The sequence below is a fragment of the Tamandua tetradactyla genome, chromosome 6 (genome assembly GCF_023851605.1).
Source record: "Tamandua tetradactyla isolate mTamTet1 chromosome 6, mTamTet1.pri, whole genome shotgun sequence".
NCBI lineage: Eukaryota > Metazoa > Chordata > Mammalia > Pilosa > Myrmecophagidae > Tamandua > Tamandua tetradactyla.
Window position 1 is genome coordinate 155,640,926 of NC_135332.1, and position 13,094 is coordinate 155,654,019.

At 38.9% G+C, this 13,094-nt stretch overlaps 1 long non-coding RNA gene across 1 annotated transcript in view; it reads right to left on the reverse strand.

The window, feature by feature from the left end:
* Positions 1-376: 376 nt before the first annotated feature.
* LOC143686448 (uncharacterized) overlaps positions 377-13,094 on the reverse strand; it is a 64,858-nt gene continuing 52,140 nt past the window's right edge. The window contains exon 3 of the long non-coding RNA XR_013177156.1: positions 377-1,079. This is a non-coding gene — a long non-coding RNA (uncharacterized LOC143686448). The remainder of the gene's footprint in view (positions 1,080-13,094) is intronic.

Genomic DNA, 13,094 nt, shown 5'->3' on the forward strand with positions numbered 1-13,094 from the left:
CTGTCTTCTCGGAATTCTGAATTTCCTTACTCTCTCATAATTTAAATAACACATATCATTAAGCTCAGTTTAAGAATGGGTAATCTGTCATATACCATCCTGACAGAAATGTTTATTGGTAAAGAGTATCCACCTTCCCTGTAAAAGAAACCCAGCTACAGATGTAGACGCATCAAGCTATCCCATCCTGCAGTCCTTCCACATGCAGATCATTTACCTTCAGAGACCACCTCGCTTTGTTACAAAATTAGATTTGATATTCCATAGGCAGCTTCTGAGTTCAGGTGGAAGGTTGTCAAGGCAGTTTAGTGCAGAGTCCAGAAAAGGCTCTAATCCTGCTTTAAAAAAAAGTGTTGTCCTTTATATCAAAGCCTACTAACATCAAATTCTGCTTCCTCCACTTTCTAACCATACAGTTCACAGTTTATTCATCCCTGAAAATGATGATAGTAATAGCCTCTATCTCAGTTTCTTTTTAAGGAAATGAAATGAGGTAATGCATCCCAACTGCTTAGCATAGTCCTTTGCTGACAGTAATAATCATAGAGCTAACCTATTCAAAGTGCTGAGTGTGTATTAACTCATTTTTCAAAAAATGCCAACTTTTGAAAAAACAATCTCAGTTATATTTTCACAATTGGATATCAGATATCCTAGTTCCTTCAGTATTTCCACAGCATTAAATAAAGATGCACAAGTTAAGGGCTCTAAATTATCAATTTTATATTGCACTGAACTTCTTACATTGTGTTTTGTATAGTGGAGCTCGAATCATATTAGGACAATTTCTATATTAATTAGTTTTCCTAAAGCAAAGCATAATTCATGGCCTACAGCCTAATTAACTCATTACTAAGAGTGAAGTTTAGTTAGCCCACAGAGAATAGTTTAAGATGCGGGTGACAACTCTTCATTGATGCAGGTGTACATTAGCATTGGACATGAAAATCTTGATGCCTGTCGTACTTCCAGCCCCCATTGTAATCAGTCCCTGTCCTTTAGACAAGATATCTATGACTTCTCTTCCATGTCATCTTTAACTCCTTGTAGCCACCATTCTAGGAGAGCCAGCCTCTAACCTGGAAAATGGGATTTGAGATATTGCATCACAAAACAGTATTAGGCATCTTCTTTTTTATTAGTCAAATCTAAGCATTCATTAAATACGGTTCATTTTATCTTTCTGTGTATCTCAAACCCTATCTCTTTTCTTCTCTGCTTCAATCCAAATCTAGCCACTTTTATATTATTTCTTTAATTATTAAACAATCATTTATTGAGAACTCATTGTGTGCCAGATAGCATGAATAGACCAGATGAAGTCTCTGGCTGTAAACAGCAAACATTTCCATAGGAGAAGGAATATAATACAAAGTAAACAATTAAATCTGGTAGTCCTATGTGCTGGTTTGAAATGATGTATGTATCCTGGAAAAGCCATGTTTTAATCCTAATCCCATTTTGTAAAGGCAGCCATTTCTTCTAATCCCTATTTAATATTGTGTGCTTGAAACTGTAATTAGATCATCTCCCTGGATATGTGATTTAATCAAGAGTGGTTGTTAAACTGGATTAGGTAGAGGCATGTCTCCACCCATTTGGGTGTGTCTTGATTAGTTTCTAGAGTCCTATAAAAGAGGAAACATTTTGGAGACAGCTAGAGATTTAGAGCAGAGAGTGCTGCAGCCCCAGGAAGCAGAGTCCACGAGCCAGTGACCTTTGGAAATGAAGAAGGAAAATGCCTCCCGGGGAGCTTCATGAAACTGGAAACCAGGAGAGAAAGCTAGCAGGTAATGTTGTGCCCTTCCAGATGAGACAGCAACCCTGACTGTGTTTGCCATGTGCCTTCTCACTTGAGAAAGAAACCATGAACTTTATCGGCCTTCTTGAACCAAGATATCTTTCCCTGGATGCCTTTGATTGGGCATTTCTATAGATTTGTAGTAATTGAGACATTTTCTTGGCCTTAGAACTGTAAACTAGCAACTTATTAAATTCCCCTTTTTAAAAGCCATTCCATTTCTGGTATATTGCATTCTGGCAGCTAGCAAATGAGAATATCCGATAATATACAAAGTTCTCTATAGAAAATGAACAGAATGATACAATAGAGGCTGAAAGAGAAGAACCAGGGAAAATTAATTCATGGAAAGGTAAAAAATGACTGCAAAATGGGATTGGGGCTTGAAGATGTCAAGGAACAGAAAGTAATCAAGAGTAGATGAAGTAAAATAATGTTGAGAGAGAAATAGAATTAGAGAGCCCATGCCCTGCCCAATTTAGGCATTTAAATCCAATGGAAACTAAAATACTGAACTAACTGAAAGGGTCAACACCCCACAACCACAAAAGAAAGAAAAGAAGAAAGGGGGAAAGGGGGAAAGAAGGAAGGGAGGAAGAGAGGAAGGAAGAAGGAAAGAAAGAGAGAGCGAGAGGGAGGGTAGGGAGGGAGGGGGCGGGGTGGAGGGAAGAAGGAAGGAAGGAAGGAAATGAAACTAACAGTATCTTTATAAAAAATCATCCAAATTCTGTCCATGGAAGGCTAGATTTGCGATCCATAATGTAAACCCTGTTACTATTATATATGGATTGGATTTAGTCTAAATTCCATAGGTTTCTTTTCCTGGGAAGATTTGTGGGAGTGTTACATGCCCCAAAGCTCTCTTTAAATCATTCTTTACATTGATAAGAGAACTGACATTTTCTGACTTCTGCAAAAAAAAACTATAAATATCCTTCATGCCTGACTGCTAATTAGTGTTTCTACTGCTAAAACTTCTCATTAATTGTTTCCCTAGACACCTTACAGGTGTCCCCACATCCATTCTTGCTCTCCCTAAACCATTAATTCTCTATATTGCAGCCAGAAGTATCTCTATGTTATTGTCATTCATTTTTATTACCCGAGAATTCTTTATTACCTGTTTTCTTTTTCCTAAACTCTTTGGCACTGGATGCAGTGAATGAGATGGCAAAGATCCTTAACCCCAAGGAATTTGCAGTCCATAGAAGGTAACAAGCAATAGCTAAATGATTATATATGCATTATATATATATAGCCAATCATAATAAAGCTTGACGGTCTGATGTGTTACCAAAAAATGACAAATGAGCATTTCACTGCAATTACTTTCTCAGTGCTCTCAGATCACGTAGTCCTAAATACTAAGGATTTTACTTAGATCTGCACTATCTGTCCCTTTCTACTTTGCAGCCCTCCAATTTTACCAGTACCTCTCTTATTTTATATATTTTAACTAATAAACAATTTTGAGCAAGATGTGATTACATCCCTCTCTTCCCCACCCCCTGCCCTTTACAGACACACAAACACATAAACAACATACTCAGGCATTTAGGTTATTTTTAGTAGCTAAAATTTACTGATCATCAAGTCTCTTCTTAAATGTCATGTTCCTCTTGCAATCTTTTCTTAGCTCCCCAGAGGAGAATAAATCCTCCATTTTAAATGCACTTAGAACTTTGCATTTCTTCTTATAGCACTTACAGGGAGAGTTGTTTGAAACTACATTGCCCGCTTTGTGATTGAAATGACTGTAATTCCAGTGTCTATCCAGTTCCTTAGTATACGATATGAGTTTAAAATGAAAATATAATTATATTTAAATAAAATATAATTATTCTTTTAAAGACGGTTGCTAATAAATAGCTGTGTTCAACTAGATTTTGGTACCAGAAATTCACTCATGATAGATAGGGTCAGATAATACCAGGAATAGAGAGAAAAAGGGAATTTTTAATATAATCAGAGCCCATAAAGTATTAAGTACCAAAAGTGTCCAGGATCTTGGAAGGAAGGGGAGGGGTATGGGGGCAGAGAGTTTGAGTAAGCAGAAGTCCAAAATATATGCAGAGAAATCATCTGACTCTTGCTCTGGGTGCTAATTCCATAGTTGGTTGATTTTTTTTTTTCTATGTTTCTTACCGCTACATGCTTGTAAAATGGGAACTTCTCTATATACATACATTATATTTCAATAACACTCTCCAAGTGTGTGCACGTGTGTGTATATGTGACTGATAAATCAAAGCTGGTTTGCTTTGGTAGGATTGATAGAGACAGAGGCAGATTCAGAGATAGTCATCATATTATTAAAAAAAATAGGAACCAACAATTGATGATGTTTTAGTTTGTGAACTACCAGAATGTGTTATACCAGAAATGGAATGATTTTGATAAGGGAATTTAATAAGTGACAAGTTTACAGTTATAAGCCTATAAATATGTCCAAACTAAAGCATTAAAGGAAAGATACCTTAATTCAAGGAAGATCATTTGGTCAAAAGCACCTCTTTCAACAAGGTAGTCATGTGACTGTCATCTGCTGATTCCTTGCTCCTAGGCTCCATTGCTTTCAGCCTCTGTTCTTGTAGGGGTTCCTCACTTTGTTTCTCTGGGGCTGGCCCTCATCTCATGGCTTCCCTTGGCTCTCTCCAGGTTGTGGTTTGCTTAATATCTCATGACACTGTCTGCTGGGCTCCAAGCATCTCCAAACATCCATAACCCTGTTCTCCAAGTGTTCGTATCTGTATCAGCCCTGCACTCTCTAAAATGTTTCCTCTTTAAAAGGACTCCAGTACACTAATCAAGACCCACCTGGAATGGCTGGAGTCATATCTCCATTTAACCAAAAGTTCACGCCAACATTTGGGCATGCCACATCTCTGTGGATATAATCTAATAAAAAATTTCTACCTACAATGTTGGATCAGAATTAAAAGAAAGGCTTCCCCTACAAGATTAAATTAGGATTAAAACATGGCTTCTCTGGAATACATAATACTTTCAAACTGGCACATTCAACCCTCTGGACCCTTAGATGTTTTTTCCATATGCAAAATTCATTCCATCACTATATCACAAAAACCTTAAACCATTTCAGTAACAATACAAATATAATACAAATTTAACATAGTACAAAATCGCATTAAAGTCAGCTGCAGGTATGTTTTGTCCTAAGGCAAAAATTTGCCTTTGACTCTGGACCTGTAAAACTCAAAACAAGTTATCTGCTGCCTATATACAAAGGAGGGACAGTCACAAGATACATGTTTCCATTGCCATAGGGAGACATTGAAATGGTAAACAGGAGTCACTGGACCCAAAGATTTCTGAAAATCTACAGGACAAACTCCATTGGATTTCGAAGTCTGAGAATTATTTATCCTCAGAGTTTTGGAAAGTAGCAGTCCCACCCTTTCCAAAGGCCAATGCAGCAGCAGCCAGGGTCTTGCCAATGTAACCTTGGGTGACACTGGGGGGACTACCTTTTTATTGGCTCCACCCTCTCCATACATTGGGACAGCACCTGGGATCTTTACCATTTCCAGGGCACATGCTCAAACCCTCCAGAACAATGGGATAGCTGCCAGACTCTCCCCCCCACCACCACCAATTCAGAAGGAATATGTCCCATACTTCTGGAAACCTGTGGAACAACTCTTCCAGAACATAGAGATGGAAAGTTGACCCTCCACATTCGGGGCAAATTCACCTCTCCAAGTACTTGGGGGGGGGGGGTCTCCTCTGGCCTGAGGTTACTTGGCTTCAGATTTTACACTCCATGGTTCTGCCTCTGAAGAAATCCCTTTTAGCCCAGGCTGGGAGTGGTTCTGTTTATACAGATCCTACAAACTATTGTTGGTTTTCTATGCAGTATGCTGGGATCCTGCCCATCAAACAAAAAGACTTTCCACAAATTCTTTCTGGATAACTCCATCTCAATGCTTACTTGTCCTCTAGTGGCTGACTGGTACCGTGTTTGGTCAAATCCTCACATGGGTCACTATTCTCTGAGGTCACCCTTTCTGCAAGCCCAGAATTTTCCAGACTATCAATTTATGGTTTCTTTATATCCAAAAGTTCATTTCTTAGTGTATCTCTTCCCTGTCATATTTTACTATAAGCTGCAAGGAAAAGCCAGACTGCACTTTCCACATTTAATTTGGAATCGCTTATGATAAATTTCTAAGTTCATGACTTTTAAAATCTGCCTTCCATCCAAAATAAGTAGTCAATTTTTACAGGTTATCTGCCTTTTTTTTTTTTTTTTTGGTTTAACAACAGGAATTCATTATCTCTCATTTGGAGACTGGGAAGACTTGCTTCCTCCTGGGGTGGGTAGCGTTCTGGTGGTGGCAATCCTTGGGTTCCTTGGCTTTTGTGTCACACGTGATGTCCTCTCCTTTCTTTTCTGCTTCCATTGACTTCTGGCATCTGGCTCCTCTCTGTGGTTTTCTCTACTTCTGAATTTCATTCTGCCTTTAATGAACTACAATAATCTGGATTAAGGCCAACCTCATTCAGTTGGGCCACACCCTAAATAAAATAACATTTTCAAGAGATCCTATTTACAGTGGGTTCACGACCCACAGGAATGCAGATCATGCCCAAGAACATGTCTAAGTTGTGGTCCATAATTCAATGGACCAGATACAGATTAGAGTTCAATTAGCTCTGATGTGGGAAGAGGGTGGCATTGAGTGTGGGGGACGGAGAAGCTGCCTTCATTTTCTCCTCAGCTGTTTTACAATTTGGCTTCCATCTATCACTTAACTAAAATTGCTCTTATCCAGGCCAACAGCTACCTCTTTATTGCTAAATTCAATTTTTAAAATAAAGGTTGGGCAGGCAATGGTGCCTCAGTGCCAGAGTTCTTACCTGCCATGCCAGAGACCTGGGCTCGATTCCTGGAGCCCTGCCTATGCCAAAAAACAAACTATATACATATATATGTAGAAAGGTCATCTTCCTTCCAGTTTGCACTAACAATGAATCATTTCTGTATAAAACCCTGTCAGAAGTATCCTTAGAGTCCACATTTCTACCAACAGTCTCTCCTTACCCTTATCCTTTCAAATGCTGTTCCAACACAAACCACAGCAAGTTCCTACTTCCCTGGTATCAAAATTTGCTTTAGTTTGTAAGATGCTGGAATGTAACATACCAGAAACGGAATGGCTTTTAATAAGGAAATTTGATAAGTTACAAGTTTACAGTTCTAAACCAATAAAAATGTCCAAACTAAGACATCCAGTGAAAGATACCTTAATTCAAGGAAGGCCAATGGGTCAGAAGCACCTCTGTCAGCTGAATAAACATGTGGTTGCCATCTGCTGGTCCCTTGCCACTAGGTTCCATTGCTTTCAGCCTCTATTCCTATGAGTATTCCTCACCTTGTTTGTCTGGGGTTGGCCTTCATCTCATGACTTATCTTGGCTGTCTCCAGGTTCCAGCTGCTTAACGTCTCATAGTGACATCTTCTAGGCACCAAACTTCTCCAAACATCTGTGTCTCTGTTCTTCAAGTGTAGGCATGTGTGTCAGTTCTGCTGTCTCCAAAATGTTTCCTCTTTAAAAGGACTCCAGTAAATCCACCTGGAATGGCTGGAGTCACATCCCCATCTAATTAAAAGGTCAGATACACAATTGGGCTTGCCACAACTCTGTGGAGATAATCTAATAAAATTTTCCACCTACAATGTTGAATCAAGATTAAAAGAAATGGCTTCCCCCACAAGATTGAATGAGGATTAAAAATGTCTTTTCTAGAGTACATAATATTTTCAAACCAGCACAGTTGAGGAAAAAGAATGCCTTTTTCCTATTACTTCCTGGATTTAGAAACATCTTTTGGATCCTGATTTAAAACTTATTCTGGAATCTAGTGCTATTGTTCTCTCTGGGTTTCTTTGAGATTTATGTTTTAATTATGTTCATGTGTATATTATAATTTCTTTGTATACAGTAATTTGTTCTGGAATAAACACACATGGAAATAAATAATAACCTTATAATAAAATATCCTTTCCTTATAATTTGGGGATGCAAAAGTCTTCCTCATACAAACAAGTTTTTCTGTCAATACTTTACCACCAGTCACCATTTGTGGTGCTTAATTTATGGGTCAACTTGGTTAGATTATGGTGTTTGGATGTTTGATCAAACATTGAATTAGATGTTGCTGTGGAGACATTTGCATATATGATTAGTGCAACTATTTGATGTTAAGTAAAGAGCCCTCTCAATATTGTGGATGGGTCAATAAGTTGGAGACCTTAAATATAAAGAATTGAGAGGACAGGAAGTAGAAGAAAGTCTGTCTCAAAATCAAACCCTCCACTCCTTCATGAGTTTCCAGCCTTAGGAATTCAGACTCAAGACTTAAATAGGGAGGACTTCTGGGAAGAGGGCAGAATAGGTTAGGCTGAGATCCCCCCACCCCCACTCCAAGGAAGAGCCAAAGAAGTGACAGAAGAATGACCCAGACAGCAATTCCAGGGTGAAAGTGACCTGAGAGGGTCTTCTATACTACATACAGCGGTCCTAGAAGAAAAATCTGAGGAATTGAGATGTAGAGAACTGAAGACCAATCAGCTAGTGCAAAGAGCCTAATGCGCCCCTTTCCAAATGGAGGCTCAGAGCCCTCAGGAGTGCATGAAGGAGGAATTGCAGACAAGAAAGTAAGCCAAGACACGCTCCACAAAAATTCCACGCCCATGCACACCACCCTCCCCCAACACAACCCACGACCACCTCCACACCCCATGACACAGCCCCACTCCCTGCCCACCCTCTTGCCCCATGCAGCCAAGCCCTGCTCCCAGGAGCACCAAGCACCCCTGTCCTGACTCCTGGATACCTGTGTATCCTCACATCCCCAACCAGCACACATGCACACCTGTGTCCTGCCTTCCCCTGCACCCACACATCTGCACCCAATACCCTGGACCCCTGCACTCCAACCCCAGCCAAGTACACACACACACTGCTTCCTGCCCCCACACTCCCAAACTGACACATGCACACCTTACCCAGACCCCTACACCCACACACCAATAGCTTGCCACCTAGCCCAAACAGGAGCTCACATGTGCATCTGGGCCACAACAAACCCCTAACCAGTGCACGTGCACATCCCCACCCCAGCTCTGCCCACCATGCTCCATGTGCACATCTGTGACAAGTCCACACAACTGCTCTCACACATGCACACCACACCCTCCCACTCCCCATGACCCTCCCTCCCACACACCATCCCTCACGGCCTGTGTACCCACACAGCCCCATGGATTCAGCTCCTGCCATGCTCTGCCTCCAAGACCCCTTGCTGAACCCTGCATCTGTGCTTTGAGGACTGCCAAAGTACACCCCACCCGCACGACCCCCATACCACTTCCCCACAACCCCACGCACCACACTCCATGCCCTTGGGCACTGGCCTAGCACCACTGCCTCACACCTAGCCCTGTCCTGCACCCTGCCACTGTCCCACTGTACCCTGCTCCACACCCTACATCCTATCCACATCCATTCCACAAATACATCCATCCCACAAACCCTAGATGACAGAGGGAAATCAACATACAAAGTAACCCTATCAAGATAATTACCTGCCTCAAAGGCAACCGAAAATCACAAAGCATATGAAGATGCAGACAGATATAGTCTTGACTAATGATCAATTAAAAACATCAAAGGAGACACAGACTTTGAAACAACTAATCAAAGATGTTCATACATATCTACTAAATAAAATCAAAGGGTTGGCTAACAACATAAAGGAGACCAAGAAGACAGTAGAAAGGCATAAAGAAGAATTTGAAAGAATAAATAAAAAATAGCAGACATTGCAGAGATGAAAGATACTGTTAAACAAATAAAAAATATACTAGAGAAACACAGAAGATTTGAAGGGGCAGTAGAAAGAATAAGTGAACTAGAAGATGGAATAATTGACTTTGAATGTACAAAAGAACAAATGGCAAAAAGGATGGAAAATTTGAATTGGTTCTCAGGTAAATGATGGACAATATGAAGTGCACAAATATAAGGATCATTGTTGTCCTAGAAGGAAAGGAGAAGAGAAAAGAGCTAGAATGTTTAGTTGAGGAAATAATTGGGGAAAATTTCCCAATCCTTATAAAAAACATAAATAAACAAATTAAGAAGCCCAACAAACTTCAAATAGAATAAATCCAAATAGGCCTACTCCAAACACATATTAATCATTCTTTCAAATGTTGAAGAGAATCAGAACATCCTGAAAGTGAACAGAGAAAAGCAATCTACTACATATAAGGAAAACCATGTAAGACTGAATTTGGACTACTCAATAGGCACCATGTAGGGAAGAAGGCACTTATGACAAATTTTAACATCCTACAAGAGAAAGATTTCCAGCCAAGAACTCTCTACTCAGTGAAATAGTTCATAAAAAGTGAGGGAGAGATTAAGATTTTCACAGACAAACAAATGCTGAGAGAATTTTTCAAGAAGAGACCAGCCCTACAAGAAATACTAAAGGGAGATCTATCAACTGAAAAAATATAAAGACAGAAGAGGGAGGTCTGGAAGAGTGCACAGAATTGAAGAGTACCAGTAAGGGTAACTTAAAGGATAAAAAGAGAGTGAAAAGAATATATAGATCTGACAAATAAAAACCAAAAAGGATAAGATGGTAGATTTTTGAAATGCCATTACAGTAATGACTTTGAATGTCAATGGACTAAACTCACCAATTAAAAGAAACAGATTGGCAGAATGGATTAAGAAATATGATCCATCTATGTACTGCTTGCAAGAGACTCATCTTAGACCTAAGGATATAAATAAATTGAAAGTGAAATGATGGAAGAAAGACATTCCATGTAAGCTGTAACCAAAAAAAGTAGTAGTTATACTAATATCAGACAAAGTAGAGTTCAAATGTTAAGATCTCATAAGAGACAAAAAGAACAGTACATATTAAATAAAGGGACAATTCACCAAGTAGAAATAATGGTCATGAATGTTTATGCTTCCAATGAAGGAGCTTCACAGTACATGAGGCAAACATGGGAAAAACTGAAAGGAGTGATAGACATTTCAACAATAATATTGGGAAACTTCAATACCCCACCCTCTTCCATAGACAGAACAACCAGGCAGAGGATCAACAAGGAAATAGAGAACTGAAACAATTTGATAAGTGAATTAGACATATATAGATTGTTACGCCCCAAAACACCAGAATATGCATTCTTTTCTAGTGCTCATGGAATGTTCTTCAGGATAGATCAGATGCTGGGGCACAAAAGAGGTCTTTATAAATTTAAAAGGATTGAAATTATTCCAAGCACATTCTCTGATCACAATGGAATGATGCTGTAAATCAACAGCCTCCAAAGGAGCTGAACTTTCACAAATATATGGAGATTAAATAACACACAGCTGTACACAGAAAACTACATGATATTGGTAAAAGAAATAAAAATTTTCTAAATAGGTGAAAAGACATTCCTTGCTCATATGTAAGAAGTTTAAATGCCATTTATATGTCATTTGTACCCAAATTCATCTACAGATTCAATGCAGTACCAATAAAAATTCCAACAACCTACTTTGAAGACTTCAAAACACTAGTTATCAAATTCACTTGGTATAGAAAGAGAACTTGAATAGCTAAAAATATCCTTAAAAGGGGGAATAAAATGGGACGATTAATACTTCCTGATTTTAAAGCTTATTATAAAGTCACAGTGATCAAAACAGTATGGTACTGGCACAAGGATAGAAGTACTGACCAATGGAATAGAATTGAGAGTGTGGAAACAGAAAACCAAATCTATGGTCAACTGATCTTCAACAAGGCCTCCAAATCCATTTAACTGGGATGGAATAGTCTTCTTATTAATAAATGGGCATGTGAGAACTGGAAATCAATAGTCAAAAGAATGAGAAAGAGAACCCTTACCCTATATGAATATTAACTACAAATTGATCAAAGACCTAAATATAAAAACCAGTCCCATAGAACTCCTAGAAGAAAATATAGGGAAACATCTTCAATACTTAGTTATAAGAGGTAGATTCTGAAACTTTACACTCAAAGCACAAGCAACAAAAGAAAAAATAGATAAATGGGAACTCCTCAAAATCAAATGCTTTTCTTGAATGATGGGAGAAAAAATATGGAATTATTAAACTTTACCACTGGGGAAATCCCTGATACTGTGTAAAACATTAAGGACACCCAAATCAAAGGCCAAGCTCTTGATTTTGAGGCTTGGTCTTGTGACACTTATGTATGTAGCAGAGAAGCTTAGCTTACCTATAGGTATGCCTAAGAGCCACCTCTGGAGGTCCTCTTCTGTTGCTCAGATGTGGCTTTTCTCTGTAAAAATAAGCCCAAGTCTGCAAGTGAAACCATTGCTTTCCCCCCTACATTGGACATTGACATCCATGGGTGAAAGTCTTCCTGGTGGCATGGGAGATGACTCACAGGCATGACCCTGGCCCTTGAACCATGGGATCAACAATGCCATCCTTATCAAAAGTGGAGAAGTATAACAAATAAGGTATCAGTGGCTGAGAGAGTTCAAATAGGGTAGAGAGGCTACTCTGGAGGTCACTCTTATGCAAGCTTCAGTTAGACATTGCTACCTATTATAACTTGCCAAACCCCAACCAAAACCATTCCTGTCAATCTTAAAGAACATCTATGGAGTTATATGAGATTTTACAAAAGTTCCATGCACTAGGGTAACTTTCCAGAATCCTACAACTTCCAGATGGGTACCCAGATCAGCCAAATCCTGAAATGCAGAGGGGCCAGCCTCTCCAAAATGAGAACAAGTTCCATCCTCCTATCCCATATTATTGATAACTCCTCCCAGTAAAAAAGTTAAAATGGGCATAGCCCAAATACCCTAAAGAGTGTAAGAAAGATCAAAGGTAATGGAGGGAGTTATACAGAGAAGGTAGGGTTAACAAATGCATATGATTGCTGAATCATTATATTGATGTTTCTTTTAGTCTCCAGTATCTTAGAGCAGCTAGAATTAAAAACATAAAATTGAGGAACTGTAACCTATACCAAACTCTGAAATCCATTCTACAACTAATTGTTGTGATGTGCTTTGAAATTTATTGTTTTTTTGTATATGTGTTATTTTTCACAAAAAAATAAAGGAAAAGAAGTCTATTGTGATGAAAAATCCACCACTATATGATGATATTGTGACCATTGATTGTACACTTTGGATGATTACATGGTATGTGAATATACAATATATATCAATAAAAATAAATAA